Raw genomic sequence first — 5,346 nt, 5'->3', positions numbered from 1 at the left:
GTCAAAAAGAAAAAGGGTATGTATGAACTAACTTTTTGCATGTAACTTATTTTGAGAGCAATTTTGATCATTTCTTTTCCATGCTAGACTGTCATGTCAACAATCTAAAGGGCTCACGTGGACAATCAATAGTTTAGAGGTATTTGTGGTGCAAAAAATAGACCATGCTAGACTGTCATGTCAACAATCTCAAGGGCTCATGTGGACAATCGATAGTTTAGAGGTATTTGTGGTGCAAAAAATAGACCATGCTAGACTGTCATGTCAACATCTATAAAGGGCTCATGTGGACAATCGATAGTTTAGAGGTATTTGTGGTGCAAAAAATAGACGGCAAGAGTATTTTTGGTATCAATATAAATGGAGAGTAAGTGTCGGCAATTTCGGATAGATAAAGGTTAATTTTGGTTCTTTCCCATTTTACAAAAGTGTATATATATATATATAGAGAGAGAGAGAGAAAAGGGCATGACAGCACATCTCAAAAGGAAAAGGTTATATAACTAACTTTTGGCAACTCAGTTAGCTCTAACAAACTATTTATCACATATACCAAAATCACACAAAAGGATCAGGTAAAACCAAATAAAGAGAGGGCAAACTTAAACGAAAAAGCTAATCGTAACTTAAACTAGTAAAACGGTTCAGATGGTAGAAACAAAACAGAAAAGCTTAAAATTCTATTACTTTGATTCTATTGGTCGAGAGAGGGGATCTGTTGCCACTCCCCATCAACTGCTTCTTTCCACAATGTAACATTGTTGTCCCCAACAGCCACAGCCAACAAGTTTCCGGTCAGAGACCATGAAACCCTCCAAACAGGAGACTTGAAGTTTTTAAGAACCTTTCCTTCCCACTGATCTCCCTCCTTCGCCACAGTCCATATGACAACTGTACCATCCTCTGAAGCACTAGCAATTGTCGATTTAGGAAGTCCCAAATTTGGTGCCCAGGCTAAATCCCGTATCCAGTAAGTGTGCATCTGCAGTGCAGGGAAGCAATCCATCTTCCAAATGCCATTATATAACTTCCAAATCTTCAGTGTTATCACATCCACCAGATGCCAGCTTCTGAACAGGTTCAACAACACCTGAACCAACTAAAGCACCTGGAGCCATTGACGGCGCCCATGAAACAGCTGTTACCCCAACTGGATGGGCTCGGTCAATTTTTGTAGTGTCCCAAAGACCATCTGACCTAGCAGTGTGAACTGAGATACTACCATCAGAAGAACCACAAGCCAAGCAAAGCCCAAGTTCATGAGGAGCCCATGAAACAGAGTTAACCGATGATTTATGATCACTAAAAACATGAGCGTGTGTCCACTCATTTTGATTTCCTTCCTTCCAGATTACAACTTTACCATCATAGGAGCAGGAAGCAAGAACTGAGCCAAATTTGGGGTGTGCCCAAGCAACTTGCCAAACAGGACCAGTATGACCACTCAGAGTAGCAAGGTGCTGTGAAGCTGAGTTGTTGCTGACTCCAACGATTTTTATGGTCATATCAGATGATGCTGTTGCCACACGTTTCCCATAATAGTCCATGGAAACATCATGAACTATGTCATTGTGACCTGTTTCAATCTTCTGTGCAGGCATCTTCCTTTTTCACTATAGAATGTCTGTAAGCTCCTATATTTATTGGTCAATTATTTTTTGTAAATATGTAAGTTTGATAAAGAAATTTTGAAGACTTAACTTTGAAATTTACTCCCTCTCCCCACCCCCACACGCCAAGGAAAAAAAATTCTTTAACCAGAACCAATTACTATGAAAAATGATCACATGAACAATTAAAGCAACTAAAACAACTAACATGTACATCATAAATAACTTTCAAGGGAACCTGTATTGCAAATCAAATTTTACATAGAACACTATTAACAGCTTTCACAAAGCATAGTTAAAAGCTTGCAGTCTCCAATAACATGACTTCTATAGGACAACAGAGAGAATAAGAAAAGAAAAAACCTTCATGCAAAAAGAGCAGGCAGCACAAAGAAAAATCCCAGTGCTTCAATACTAAACGTGATTTCTAGGTGTTAACAAAAGTCACCAACAGGCAATAACCATTGAACTGATGGCCAAGCATTCAACTAACCACCGTGGTAGAAAATCATTTGGGGGAAGGTACTGCATCTTAAATATTCCCTTTGTCCCCATTTATGTGGTGGTGTTTGATTGCACACATAGTTTAAGAAAGAAAAAAAGACTTTTGAAACTTGTAGTCTAAATAAACCATAAAAGTTTGGGTGGCGATAAATCATCTATATATAAGGAAGTATGACATTCTTTTTGGGACAGTTTTAAGAGAAAAGTATGAGGGAGAAATGAAACCCCAAGTGATAGTCAATTTATTTTACACTTTTAGTGGGTTGTACAAAAGGTTCCAGCACATGAGTCATTTCAACAAACAAAAATGCAAAGCAGTTCAGAACTTGACGTAACATAGTGATTAAATAGCTTAGTTTCCAAATTGAGGTGAATCCCAATCCATGTCTTAGCCAAAAGTTAGAAAGGCTACCTCACCTTGAATTACTTTTATCAGCTAAAAAGGTTCTAGTTGGCTTCTATATTCACATACTTGTACTGTGAATGATCCATGCTCTCTGTTGTAGACTAACGTTGCTCTTGAATTCGAGCAAAGGTATTCAACTGAGATGACGGACTAAATAATATAGCTTAACTTACGCAGTGTAATGGTATCAGATTGATTTGATTAACAATTTTCACTGTGAAATATCCTGCTAAGGTTATCAGGTGACTTCTGAATAAAGAAAAATAAACTTCTTCCCCACAAGTCCATTTGTTGAACTTACTGTTCCACAAAAGATATCACACTTTTAGACAAAACTACATTGGAGTTGACTGCATGATTCTTCCATATTCAGATTTTAGGCTTAAAATTAAATAACAGAGAATCCTAAATAACAAGTACTCAATAAATGATTTTTTTTTCTCTCGTCGTACCATTATTATAATTTATAGACCTACCAATCTTTCAATTAACACGAAGAAACAAGAAATCACGTCAAAATTGAGATGAGTAATCAACCAAATACTGGATCAGGATGGATGAAACCCAAATCAAACACAGAAACATCAGAGATATCAGAACAAATTTACGAACAAATGCCTGATAGATCTAGCATTTCCAACTGGATCCCAAAACGGGTCGACCCAAAAAAAAGTAAAGGGAAAAGGGAAAAGCATGGTAAGTTTATAGCTATGACTTATGAGCATGAACAAATACAGATGTCAAGATAATCTGATCAAATTATGCGGTGAGCGGAATCTTTTACCTGTAACTGTAGTAGAAACTTTCCGAGGCAAGCACGCTATAGAACAAGGAAGCAAGGAATAAGCGGAGCGAAAACTAAAGTGTCTAATCTTAAGCTTGTTTGTGCACCTAATATCCCAAAGACAATAGAAAAATCAGGGAAGACATCATTAAGGGCTCATTTGGTTAGCAACAAGTGATCCGAAATTAACTTATCCAGGATAAGTTATTTTAGAATAAGTTATTCTATTATATATATGAGATAATTTATTTCATCACTAAAGTATAAATGATGGGATAAATAATTTCAAGATTGTCTAATACCTACAACCAAACACAGAATAAATATTTCTACATTTTATCCCTTAAATTATTATATCTTATACATTACACCAAACATCTCCTAAATGTTGAAATTAGAGAAGGCTGCAACTTTGATCAGCCTTGGTCTCACGTAAATTTAGATTAAAGTTAAATGAGGTTTCAAGTGTAAGATTTAAATAAATTAGTACTTCCTGCATCTCATTTTATATGATGTATTTGATTTATACAATGTTTAAGAAAAAATATAGGCTTTTGAAATTTGTGGTTCAAAATAATGTTAGATATTTATATGGCCATAAAGCAATTCATTTAGGATGAAAAGGGAATTTAATGGGCGTTTGGACATGTCATTTCATCTTGTGATTTAAAATCATGAGATGAAAGCATTTGAACATGCGGATTTCATCCCCTGATTTATAGTTAAATTGTTTCTAACTATATTAAGGTGATATTTTTTTTTTGGATCGAATTAAAAAAAAAAGATGTTACATAAAATGAGACGGAGTGAGAATTTTTTTAAAATATAAAAGAACTCCAACAAAACTAATCTTGTTGTAAAACTAGGCTAAAAGGGTAACAATATGAATCAAGAAAGTAGACTAGATGTAACACCTCAGGTATTTACATTTGTCTTTTGTCCCGTATTGAAGGCTTACAAGGCTAAATTTGAGAGTTTTATTGTAACACTTCTCATGCTTGAAAATATCAATTTTTTTGAATTAAAATTTTGATAAAAATATATTGTTATGGACTTCCTAAAATGTCTTAATTTACTAAAAATTCTTTAGTTATGATATATTTGTGTATGTATTTATTTTATAAGATTTTTATAATTTATTGATATTTTAGCGGAGATAATAAATCTTATTATGTTGAGAAATAATTATAATATGAGGTAGATTCTATTTAAAATAATATTCTATTAATTATAGTATATATAAAAATTGATATATATTAAACCACGAATCTATACAATATATAAGTACGTAAGTAACTCGATAATAATATTTTTTCCTTGTGTTTTCCACCTCTACCCCCACGTCGAAGTAAAGTGTACAACATTTTATTTTAGAGCTTAACGTGGCTGCCACTAGCCCATTTATGACTTTACCTATAAATTATTTACTATATTTAGTAGGTGTAATTGTTGATAAACTCTAACCCGAGCAAATTCCATATATAGGTAAGAGGTCGAACTTAATAATACTTAGCTGTAATTTGCTTAATTATGCTTTATAATTATAGTTTCATTTGTTATGTCCTATTTCGTTTGTATATCTCGCTAGAATTTAATAATTTATACAAATTGGTCTTTAAATTTAATTAAAGAAATAGACGCTAATTTCGGTTATTAAAATGAAAAACAATCTCATAAATCACGTTTATTGTATCTTATTAGATTTTTTTACCAAATATGACTTGTATTTATATAGATTAATTACTTGAATTTTTGATTACTGTAGTTACTGAATATGTATCTATTGATTATATAATTTGTTTATGTATCGAAAAATTCTTTTGATTTGTATTTGTATCAATTGACTACTAGAGTTACTGCATATGTATCGATTAATTATATAATTTGTATGTGTACCAAAAAATTCTTTTGCTTTGTATTTATATGAATTGACTACTGAAGTTATGATGATATGTACAATTAATACATAATTTGTGAATTTCTATTGATTGAATACATAATTTGTGGATTTCTATTGATTGAATACATAATTTGTGTATATA

At 33.0% G+C, this 5,346-nt stretch overlaps 1 pseudogene; it reads right to left on the bottom strand.

The window, feature by feature from the left end:
• Positions 1-522: 522 nt before the first annotated feature.
• On the bottom strand, positions 523-3,435 carry LOC129891695 (protein transport protein SEC13 homolog B-like; annotated as a pseudogene).
• Positions 3,436-5,346: the final 1,911 nt, after the last annotated feature.

Source organism: Solanum dulcamara, chromosome 1 (assembly GCF_947179165.1).
Source record: "Solanum dulcamara chromosome 1, daSolDulc1.2, whole genome shotgun sequence".
Classification (NCBI taxonomy): Eukaryota; Viridiplantae; Streptophyta; class Magnoliopsida; order Solanales; family Solanaceae; genus Solanum; species Solanum dulcamara.
The sequence above is the reverse complement of the archived record's forward strand: the minus strand, read 5'-3'. Positions and strand labels throughout refer to the sequence as shown.